Raw genomic sequence first — 12,744 nt, forward strand, 5'->3', positions numbered from 1 at the left:
CTATTGTTAATACATTCTTGATTGCTTTTTCCCTCTTGGAAGTTATTCTTTTTTTTTTTTTTATGGTTGTTTAGTATGCGATGGACATTTTTTTATTTTGCCATAAAAATGTGTGGTGGACCCAAGGCTTAACCTACAATTCCACTTTATTTATTTTGCTTCAGGTCATTTGTATTAGTTTTATTCAGGATTCGCACAGTCATAAAAAAAAAACCTGGGAAAGTCATAAAATTAAAAAAAAAACAATTTTGTTTTGGAAAAATAAAAATACCAAAACATTTTCGGAAAGTCATAGAAATTTGCTCTACAAACCTATTTTAAAAAAGCTATTTTAAGCTAACAAATACGTCAATTTTAGGTCTATTGTAATCAATTTGAATTATAGTTAATGAATTGATTTTTGCACTGTCTGCACTGATGTTTTTAAAATCGTATGGTCATGAAAATTTGCCTTGAAGTCATGGAAAATCCTTGGAAATTTATTGGTTAAAAACTGTATGAACCCTGTTTATTTGAGAAATCTGCCAAATATTTAAATGCTTGCTAATATAACTTATTTATTGCCACTTGACTGCTGCAGAATTTGTAGCGTATCTGTATTAATGGGACTTTTATTAGGATTTTATTAATGTTATGACATTTTAATTAAAATAAAATGAATGGCTTAACACAGAACCAAAAGAATCAATCCTCATTCACTTTCTTCATCCTGTAGGCTTAACTGTCCACACTTAATGGATACGTCTGTATAGTAAAGCGACTATGCTCTACAGAATATATATGAATGAAATTATCATGAGTAAAAGTGTCAGAGTCTGAGCAGCAGAGCGCTCCGGCGGTGTTGGAGCTTGAAAGAAGCACAGAGGAAGTGAGTGAAGCGGTGAAAGAGGAGACGTCAGTATGAGAGTGGAGTGTGAATGGGAGAACTCAGAGCTTTCATCTGTGCTGCGCTCAAAAGGCACAAGATTACCCAAAGACTGCCAGCAGAACAAAACCTATTTGTTCTGTGGAAAAGGCCCAGTCTGTCTCTACAGACGGCGCTGTGTAAGGTCGGTCATGTCCCTCAGCCACCCCCTGCTCCCCCTCTCGCTTTTACTCCACTTCTCACTATAGATGCATATCCGAGTGCTGGTTTTGAAAGGGTGTCCATGCAGAAGAGTGTTATTTTTTTCTTTAAGTGGCTGTGTAGCGTTTTATGATCTGTGAAACCTTTTGAATCTTGGTGAGAAACTGTTTGGCAAGTGTTTCCACGTTTTATATTAGAATAGCAGGTCTGTCCTTGCTGTTTCTCAGACTGCAGTGAAGTTTTTTATCTGAAAGAGAACAATCTTATTTTTGTGAGTTTCAATAAATATGCAATTCTCCTACAATTAAATAGGTTAAATAGCCTAAATGTATTTTCTTTTGCTTTTAAAAGTAAAAGCAATTACAAAACTTACAACGTAAAATAGAATAATTAATATAATTTTTCATTTTACTATCCAAGCAAACCAACAAAGCACAATAAATTAATCTTAGAACTGCAATTATAATCATCATTATCTTACTTACATCAACTTCGAACTGTTGTTGCTGTTTTGGTCACACATTTAGTTACCCCAGCAATGCCCTTTTAGTCATACAATGTAAGTCGTGCAAGGTTAGTGTTAGATTTATCTCAGCAATGCTACTCAAGTCTCATGTGAGTAAAATGTACATTAGGTGTGATTAGGGGTCATGGTTATAATAAAGTTCCATTTTTTTATGAATTTAATAAAGGTGTGGCTATACAGAATGCCCATCCTCTTTACTAACCATACCGAAAACCTACCGAAAATGTACCGAACCTTGGGGTTTATACTGAGATGTGAACTGAACTGTAAAATTTCTGTATCATTACACCCCTGATGTATATGGTAAACCAAAATCAAAAAAATCAAAAGCTAATGCTAACTTAGTTTAGCTAACATTACTATCCTAGTCCTGTACAGCTAGTCTTTTCCATATTTCAGCTAGAAACTGATTCCAAACCCTTTATTTAATTTAATTTATACAAGGAGAGCAGAAAAATGAACTTAAAGCTGTAGTTTTTGGCTCACCCTATTGGCTCTCTCCCTCACTGTGCCTTGTACATAGCTGTAAACATTCAAGCCTGATATGTGTCCTGGCGAATCTAATGACGAATAATTGCCAAAATTCATAGCGTTTCTCAACTGGCCACATCTCCTTCATTTATTAGCTTGTTATTGTAAATGGGGTCTAATATGCAGACTGTGGTCTTTGTTCAGACCCGGACCCTACATAACTGGACCTGGACCTTTAATTCACTGTAATTTCTGGTACCTGGTATTTGTGGTAATGGGCTTTACACTTACCACCACACTTTGAATATTCTTTCACTCCAGACAGAACAGAACAAACACAAACAGACATCCAAGTCTAATAACCTACACACACACACACACACTGCCTGTCTGTGTCTGTGTAAGAAGATTACCCACTGCTCCAGTGCTGTAGTGCAACTCTTGTGTGCCCCACGCTGTGCTCCTGTTAGAGATCTGGCACAGTGCCAAATCCCCACACACTTCCACTTCCTCCTCCTCTTCCTCACACTTCCTCACGCGCCGTCATCTCTCACTCCCAGAGGACTTTCACTGCAGTACCACTCTCTCTTTCTCTCTCCCTCTCTTTTATGCTTTCCCTCACTTCCACTTCCTTGTGTTCTCTCTCTCTCTCTCTCTCTCTCTCTCTCTCTCTTCTCTCTCTTTCACTTTCATTCACACTCCCACATTCATTCTAAAGGTCTCCCTTTTAGGAGAAATATACTTTATTCTACTCCATATCTATTCTTATAGTACCCTATACTACCCTTACCTACTCTATACTACCCATTCCTACTCTTTACTACCCTTCACTACTCTGTACTACCCTATACTCCCTATACTACCCCTCCCTACTCTATACTATGCTTCACTTCCCTATACTACCCTGTGCAAACCTATACTCCTAGACTACCCTATACTACCCTATACTAGACTGTACTCTCTGTGCTACTCTCTTTGTGCTACTCACTGTACTACCCTTTACTAATCTATGTTACTCTTTAATCTGTATTCTACTGTATACACCTATACTAATCTACACTTTCCTGTATTGTCTATACTACTCTATACTTCTTTACTACTCCATGTACGACCTTTTACTTCTATACTACTTCTATACTACCCTATACTACTCTGTACTAGCCCATACTCTTTTCTACTCTATACTTCTTTAATACTCCATGTATGACCCTTTAGTTCTATACTACTTCTATACTACCCTATACTACTCTGTACTAGCCCATACTCTTTTCTACTCTATACTTCTTTAATACTCCATGTATTACCCTGTACTCCTATACTACTCTATACTAGTCCATACTCTCTATACTACTAATTGTACTACCCTTTACTACTCTATACTAGCCTATACTCTCTTTTGTTCTATACTTCTATACTTCTCTATATACAACCCTGTACTCCTGTACTACTCTATACTAGCCCGTACTCGTATACTACTCACCATACTACCCTTTACTACTTTATGCTATCTGTGTGTGTATTTATCTTGTGTTATAGTGCAGACACAGCTCTGCACTCAGTACTGAGAGCTGTTTTGTGTGTTAGCTGTGGTTGATATAATAGACAGTCATTGTGGGCTGGTGCTGACCTCTGACCTCCAGAGGAATGATCTCACTTCCTCTCATCTTTTCAGCTGCACTGTCAGCACCCCCATCACTCTCCCACTGGTCTAATCACTGGTTTATGTCCAGCTCTGGACACAGGCCTCAGAGGGGCTAGTTTGTGAAGCTTTTACCTTAATGCAAACTTTCTCTTTGCCTATTAGGTACAAAAACGAAAGGTACGATGACCTGCATTAGCCTAATTGTCCAGTAGCAGCTGTTTTAAGCTTTCTTTAGTGCTGACTGGCACAGAGAAGATCATCAGCATCAGTACTGGACCAATACCCCACCCCCCCACCACAAGCTGCATGACTGGGCAAGCTGCATGACTGGGATTTAAACCAATCAAAATGAATTGATTTAATTTAAGTTAATTTAACAACCCTAATACTTGTCTGTCTTTTGAAACCTAAGAATATTTTCTTAAAACACAGAGGTTCTCTGTAGTTGAGTCCTGTGTCCTATTTTAAAAATACTACCCTGGTCCATTCTCTATATGCAGTGTCTCATTATATGCTGTCCTGGTCAGTTCAGCTCAGTTTGAAGGTTCAGGAACATATTCACTTAACGAACCGGCAGCGATGTGGTTTGTGGTTATTGCTCGCAACAAGGTGAACCTCAGTGAAAACCCTAATTGCTGATCATGCCCTGTGGTTTAACACTTCTACACGGGGTTCCAGTTTATTAGCCTCAACTTACTTCCACCTACATTTACTGGCTACTTCAGATACACCTCAGAGGAGTACTTTGCAAGTTTACAGTTATAGACCATATCCCATCTCTTCCAATTTATCAGCCCTGCCTGTCAGTGGGAAAGGACCAGAGACTCTGGTTGGTTTTGCAAATGAGTTTGACTTTTCCAACTGCCTGTATATACCAAATGCCATTTTTTTGGATGGAAAAAGCAGATGTAAAGTTTAACATAATGGCAACACTAAATCCAGTGTACATTTTGTGTTAACAGAATACATTTTTGGGTTGCCCAAGAAAAACGTGTCAGTTGTAGTGCTTTCTTGTGCGTCAAATTCAGAAGAGGCTTTGCAGACTTGAGTTATTGCAGTGTGTGTCATATGGTTTGAGCACTGCAGCTTGACCTCCCACCTCCTCAACCTCTGCAACAGTTTTGGTTATTTTCATTTTTTTAAGACAGCCTCTAGATTTGATGCTAAATATGTGGTCCTAACATCTTTGGTCGACCCTGGCGGGGTTTCTGTTCTCAGTGGAAACTGTCTTGTTATATGACCTTGGCCATCATTGCGTAGCCCAGTTTTAGGGTGTTAGCAAGATGTCTTTTTATATCCAATCTTATATCTATCTTATGTCCAATTCTATGTCTCACATCCTCAGAGAGTTTTTTACCGTGAGGTGGTCATTGGCCTGTTTGAAAGTATTGCACAGTTCAATCAGCATCTGTCTCTAGCGCCCTCTCAGGATTGTAACCATTCACTCACTTCTCTGGCAGAATATCTTTTTTGTGGTACTACGTGCCATTTTCCTCTTGTTGACCTGTTCCTCAGCTGCCCTGACTCCTCTCCCAGCATATTGAAGCCCAGCTTTGGTAAAGGGCAGCTGTACATATTCACATATTCATTTAAATGGCAGAGGCTATTCAACACCACTCTAAATGCCCCCTTTCCTCAACCCCTGTTTCTCACACACAGGGCTTCAGGTGGGCTGAGCAAGGCTGTACATCTGTTCATAAGATAACAGTGTGACTCTCCAGCTCACACACACAGCCAGACCTCATCAATACAGCATGCCACCTAATCTGCTTATTCAGGATGGAGAGCTGCAGCAGTGTTGATGAGGACAGAAAGGGGACAGGAGAGCATATGAGTGGGAAAGAAGAGAAAGAGAACAGGGTGGTAGTATTAAATGTTTAGAAGGAGGGTTGACATTTTCCTGCTATTTCTCTCTACTCTTTTATATATGTGAAGTTTCTCCAGCATTAAGGCTGGGTGCAGCAGCATTAGCTTTAGCCACTAACTGCAGCGCTAGCTTTTTTGCCTTCTTTTTAAAGTCGAGTATATTGGACTGTAGTCTGTGTGTGTGTTAGCTGTGTTAAAACAAGCTACATGAGACGAACCACTAGCTGGTTCTTCAGTCCAGTGGATAATGCTAATGCTGCTGCACCCAGCCTTAGTGCTGGAGAAACTTTATTTTGAAAACTACCCCTGGGACAAAATATTGGAAATCTAAGCTTACTGTAAATAAGCAGAAGCGCTTTACTCACACAAATAAACAGTTTTCAGAAGAGAAATCTGTGTAGATTAGCGTCCAGCGTTTATTTGACTTAGTGTGTTTGAGAGCATCAGTTGTTTTTATTGGAGTAACTGTCTCTACTGTGCAGAGAAAGCTTTTTTCTACATTGTCGAGCATTGTTGTAAGGATTTGTGGACTTCTCAACTCATCCTAAAAGTAGCCTAATGGATGGAGTACCATCATTCCAGAGAACACAGTTCCTCTGTTCTACAGCTCAATGATGGTGGGACTTCATACCCTTTTAGCCATTTTTGCACCTTCCACTAAACATGATACAACCCTTTACAATACAATTCTATTGGCAGTATTTCTCTACAGGCATTAGACAAGATGTGTGTGTATATTTGCAGATCTAGTTCAGTTATAGGTGCAACTTAAAGATGCTAAATACTAAATAAATCAATAGAAGGGGTGTCCGTCAATAATAGGACATACAGTTTATGAACTCTGTAAACTAACAAGGGTGTACAGGCTGCTTATATAAGAATACTATTATGTTTCATATATTTGAAATATTATTCTGCAAAAATTATAAGATGTAAGTTTTGCCCGCTCTCTTTAAGACTCTTGGAGATTTAAAGGATTAAGGGTGTTCTAAGAAGGTTTTATTAGAATAAATCATAGATGTTTTTTGCACAGACATGTTTTGTTCTGAAAGGCAGAATTGATTTTTTGCTGTCTTCTCCTTCACAGAAACCTGTCTGTGTTTCTAAAATGTAGAAATCCTCAGAGGACACGGGAGAGGAAAGGCAGGGCAGGCTCTGATAGTGAAATAAGTGAGCAATAAAGCTAAGCTGATGTGTTGTTGACCTGCAGTCTCCATGGTCGTGTCCTCATGCTCTCAACTGTCTGAACCCTTTCTGAAAGTACATATATCTCAAGAAGTGGAGTGAAGAGTTGAGTGTGATGTTTAACCTTGCATGTACCTTACTGAAGAACCTGCGTCATGAAATATAGGCAGAAAAATAGTAGATGACAAGATGAGCTTTAAAGGGTCATGAATAAAATGTGAAATTCCAAGGAATTCTAAGGGCGCTTCCACACATATCTGGATGTTTTTGTGATATATATATATATATGCATCTCAGCAGGTTTTTTTAAAACTCCTACAACCAACTAGAAATAAAGTAGTGACTTTAAAATACTTCCATAAACATTCTGTACTAGTACAATAAGGGTCACTTACACCTTTCCAGGTTAAACACCAGGTTAGATCCTCGAGCAAGCATAATGGCCACAATAGACATAAATATAGTGTTATATTGCAAGTAAAATCGATCAACCATAACATCATAAACTCCTTGTTTCTATACTTACTTTCATTTTATCAGCTCCTACCTAGCTGGTGCAGCTCATGAGTATAAAACTGTAAGGAAGAGACAATAGAGGCAGAATTTTATAGTTAGGGTGGCCGCCTTTACAAAAGATTTCCACTGCCTTTCTGTATTTTATTATGATAAAACAATTATAGACCTACACTGTGTTTCTATACGCTGATTTAATCTGATAAGATGAACAAAGAGTGTAAAAACAAGAGGGTGGTGTTATTACTATAGCTGATCTGCACATTTGTTACAAAAAATAACTAAACCATATGTTAAATCACGTAAACTGCTCTTGGTCTAATTGTATCTTAGACCAAAAAGAAAATGACATTAGTGCTTTCTGCAGTTGTAATTAGTGTCTCACAGGGGTTTGAAGGAGTTTTGGTCCACTTCTCCCAGCAAAACAGCTTCAGCCCAGTGACCTTTATAGACCTTTATTTCTGGTCTTGCTACAGACAGACAAGTTTAGTTCTGGCCATTCCAAAAGTTACAACTTTATTTTTAACCAGTGTGAAGTTGAGTTACTTGTGAGCTTTGGGCACCTTTGTTTTGTTGCATAATCCAGCTGTGTCTCAGCATATGCTTATGAACAGATGACAGATGATAGATTGCATTTTCTCGAAGATGCTTAATAGCTGTTTTTCAGAAAATAATGAACACAAAAACAGCACAGCAGAAACCATTACTATCCCAAAGTAGTGTACAATCTTCTGTCACATTTTCCAAGAAACACCTAGATCATATATCTTCAAATCTTGAGGTTCAATCCAGTTTACAGTCCTGGATTTTGTTCTTCAGAGAGAGATAATAGAATTGATTGGTCACACCTACAAAGATTTACAACATCCATGACTGGAAACTGGATTCAAGGTACAGATTTGTTATTATACCCTGAAAAATTGTGCCATATCGCCCCCTTCTAATTATCACATCAGGGTACTACTTTTTTAAACTGTTTTTAGCAAAAAAAATCACCCTGTTCTCATATCCCATTATATATCTATTAGAGACAGATTATATCTGTCCATTATCATTTATTTTACTTTAATCCTGAATATATGGAGATATTTGGAGTGTATTATTATTATCATGACATTCTGGATCATTGACCTCTTGTATTTTTTAATTTTTTAGTTTTCATTTTGTTGCAGTAGTGTATTCTTGAAACATATATATATATATATATATATATATATATATATATATATATATATATATATATATATATATATATATATATATATACGATGGCTTTTGGATAGAAGCGACAGAAATCACTTGAGAAAGGTTATTATATTAATTATATTAATAGTTGATACGTTTCACAAGCAGTACGATAGTGGTTGATTGAACGAACAGCTTTGTTTACTTTATTAAATATGTGTGAGATTGAGTGGCTTATCGCAAAGATAATATTCTTGGTCAAAATTTGAGGTACTGTATATTAACAATGCTATGCTATATTTAACTATATTGTCAGTGTCTGTAAACCCTTTCACTCATGTCTGTGTATCCAGTAGGGCTAATTACCTGTAAACTATGTAAACCTAGCGCGATTGCACTGTGTGAAACACGACATGAGTGTGTGGGTGGGCCTTTTTATTTTTCCACACACTTTCTCAGTAGCAGCAGCATAGTGGATATGCTGTTTGTGCTAAAATATGATATCCATTCTTAGCATACTACTTTTATCCTAGTTGTGTGTGGTTCCATAATGTTAATCTTCAGGTACCAGCATAAATATAATTCAAACATCTCAAAGAAGATCATAGTGGCTGAAGCTCTGAAGTCAAGAGACCAAAGATAAAACTTATTGTTTTCCCAAAATCTGATCACAAATCCTCATTATGTTACGGGCCCTATTTTACACCCTGTGCAAAGTGTGTTGCGAAGCTTATTGCTATCTTACACCTAGCCATAAATCTATTTGCATCATATAAATAGCAAGGATGCTTATAAACACATCTACGCCGATGGGCACAAGGTCTGGAAGTTCAGCATGCAGCAGTGCACAAACCCAATTTTTACATCAACAATAAACAGAATGCAAAATCTTCACAGCGTGAACGAGCAGGTCAGTTTCCTCTGCTGAGAAGCGCAGAAGCTCTGCGCTGTTAAAATACCAATCTGCCAAAGTCAGAGCACACCTGGCTCTTAAAGGGAATGGCAAGTGACACACGTTAAGCCCAAAACACACCCATGATTAATTAAAAGAATAAGTACATGACATCATAGCACATAGTTGTACATAGTACACATTTTATTATACACGAGATTGGAAGTTATTAGTGGATGTAGGTAGTAAACTGCAGATCCCAGAGTGCATTCTGGTTACAACCTTGAGGCCGGATGTAGTGTTGTACTCTGAAAGTAAGCGGATAGTGTATTTTATAGAGCTGACTGTTCCGTTTGAAGACGAGGTAGATGGAGCTTATGAAAGGAAAAGGCTGAAGTATACAGACTTGGTGGCTGAGGTGAGAGAGCGTGGGTGGCAAGCGTATATTAGACCGGTAGAGGTAGGTACTAGAGGCTTTGTTGCGAAGTCTGCCACAAGACTGCTGTCTGAATTCGGAATTAGAGGTCGTGTGCTAAGGACTGTAGTGAAGGAGTTGTCAGATGTAGCTGAAAGATCTAGTCAGTGGTTGTGGTTCAGAAGGGCTGAGGCTGTGTGGGGAAGGGAGTGAGTTTGTGCTTCTACAGCAAGCTTGGAGGGGGGTGGGTTTGGGACGCCAGACTTCACTGTTGAGCCTTCTGGAGGTGTCGTGGGCCTAATTCAGCGAAACACTGACGAAGGAAGGTGCCTACCTGATGACCCCTGAGAAGAGCTTGCACTGAAGTTTGTGTTGGAGTTGTTAGATGTAGCTGAAAGATCTAGTCAGTGGTTGTGGTTCAGAAGGGCTGAGGCTGTGTGGGGAAGGGAGTGAGTTTGTGCTTCTACAGCAGGCTTGGAGGGGGGTGGGTCTGGGACGCCAGACTTCACTGTTGAGCCTTCTGGAGGTGTCGTGGGCCTAATTCAGCGAAACACTGACGAAGGAAGGTGCCTGCCTGATGACCCCTGAGAAGAGCTTGCACTGAAGTTTGTGTTTAAGTTTGGATGAAGGGGATTGGTGTGGTCCTGCTCTTGTAATAATTTGTCTCATGAGTTTTTGTAGACGTCTGAGTACTTGGCAGTTGAGGCACGGACCATGAACATAGTTCGCTATGCTTCTGGATTCTTGTCGAGCCAGTATCAGATGGTAGTGGTTGCTGTGTTCTGCTCACGCAACTTATAATGTGATTTATTGTGTGTGATTGTGCTTAGGTAAGTGTGTTGTTGCCATAGTTAAAGGAAGTGAGCTTAGATTAAGGAGGGATTCTATGTGTTCATAGGTTATTTTTTGGTAGGTCTGTTACTTGGCAGTTGAGGCAATGGACCATGAACATAGTGTTAGGCTGTGCTTCTGGATTCTTGTCGAGCCAGTATCAGATTGTGGTGGTTTTGCTATTGTTGTTAGTTGAGTGAGTAGTAGATCCTGGCTGAGCCCTATGCATAACCCCAGCTGTTAGGTGCAGGATTTGTCGATTTCCTGTATTATATTACTTACATATCATATTTTTCTGACTATAATGCGCACCTAAAACCCTTTCTTTTTTCCAAAAAATGACAGCGCGCCTTATAATCCAGTGAGCCTTATGTATGAATTCTACCAGTCAGGTATTTAGGAGCAGTAAAGCCACTCCACTGAAGAACATCATTATAAGGGTGAATTTTTAGTGAAGTTTCTCCAGCACTACGGCTGGGTGTAGCAGCATTAGCATTAGCTGCTAACCACAGCTCTAGCTCTTTTGCTGTTAAGAGGCGAGTATATCGGGACTGCGGTCTGTGTGTTTACCATGTTAAAACAACCAACATGGGATGAACCGCTAGCTGATAGCTCCCTGGGTTATCGGAAAACTCAGGGTTCCTCAGTCTAGCGCTGTTGGCGGCATTTACATCCCGCTAGCGCTGCGGTTAGCAGCTAATGCTAGTGCTGCTGCACCCAGCCAACATATTGGCAATCTAAGCTTACTGTAAATAAACGTAACGCTTTACTCACTCAAAAAAACAGTTTTCAGGAGATAAATCGGTGTAGATTAACATCCAGCACTTGTTTGACTTTGAAATATATACTTTTTTAAGAATTACAGTTTTGTTTAGTCAGGCGCTTCCCCCAGCTTCCTCATTAGAAAGGGAAACATGGCAACACTCTTGCTCACTTTAATGTATGCATCCTTACTAGTGTCACTTAATGCACTTTATAACCCCTTATAGTCCGAAAAATATGGTATTCGTCCCTAAAGAGTTGATCCTTACACAGTCCAGCATTATACTTTTGGCATTTAAAAAAAAAGTTGTTTGAAAACATTTGAAAACATTGATTTTGGGCTTTATCATCCTTAAACTGTCAGTGGTGAAAACATTGATTTAGCTTACTGTCTAAAGCTGTTCAACAAGCCCGTTCATATAGCCTCAGTCAACCAAGCATTTTTTAACTTAACAGCACCTTTCACCTACCAGGCTGCATCCTGTCTGTATTAGCCAAAACCCTAACCAAGACCACAGCACTCAGACAGAAGATTATATAAACAGTCATTTTAGACCACTTAAATATCACTGCAGCAGAGAGAAGTGCTGCGGTGTTAGGTTGACTTACATTTGTTCACGCATTCAACCCGTTTATTCATTTTTAATGAATTTAGAAGATTAATTCAGCTCATTAATTCAGTGTTCTTGGTTCTTGTTTGTTTTAATACGTCTCTATTGACAATATTTACCTTGTTCTTGTGACTAGCAAAGTTAATGTCATCCTGCAACTTCACCTCATGATCCAGCTTAGTTAGAATACGAATTTTAATAATGTGTAGAATATGTGGATCTGGTTCTCCATCACAAGGTTGTTTCACATATATATATATTTGGTTTAATACATATAGACACAAGAAGGATATACAGTACATGCTATAATAATGTACTACTATAAGGAAGACAATTTTACAAAGGCATGTGACACCTGAAAATCTTAAGCTATAAGTAGTAGTTGTAGTTACTTGGCATTATGGGAACTGTAGTGACCTATGGTTTGTTTTAATGTAGAATAAAGTTGTTTTATTTTGTATTCTTTTACTGTTGATGTAAAAAAAAAAGTTTGCATAGCAAACAGGCACGCACTATGGGTTTGAGCACTGCTGGGTATGCGCCTGTGTTGACAATTTACTGCCAAGATAGCAGTGAACGTCTAACTACCTAGGTTGTATTCAGTCAGTGTAACATCTCTGCTTCACGTTGCCAAGATAGCAATACTCCAAAAATGTACCTAAACACACCTGACCACCACGCCCGTCTGCGTAGATATATTTACAAGCACTGTTGCTATTTAAACGACGCAGGCAACAGACGTTGGCAGGGTGTAAGATATCAATAAGCATCGTGACGCA

Source organism: Astyanax mexicanus, chromosome 7 (genome assembly GCF_023375975.1).
Source record: "Astyanax mexicanus isolate ESR-SI-001 chromosome 7, AstMex3_surface, whole genome shotgun sequence".
NCBI classification, from domain to species: domain Eukaryota; kingdom Metazoa; phylum Chordata; class Actinopteri; order Characiformes; family Acestrorhamphidae; genus Astyanax; species Astyanax mexicanus.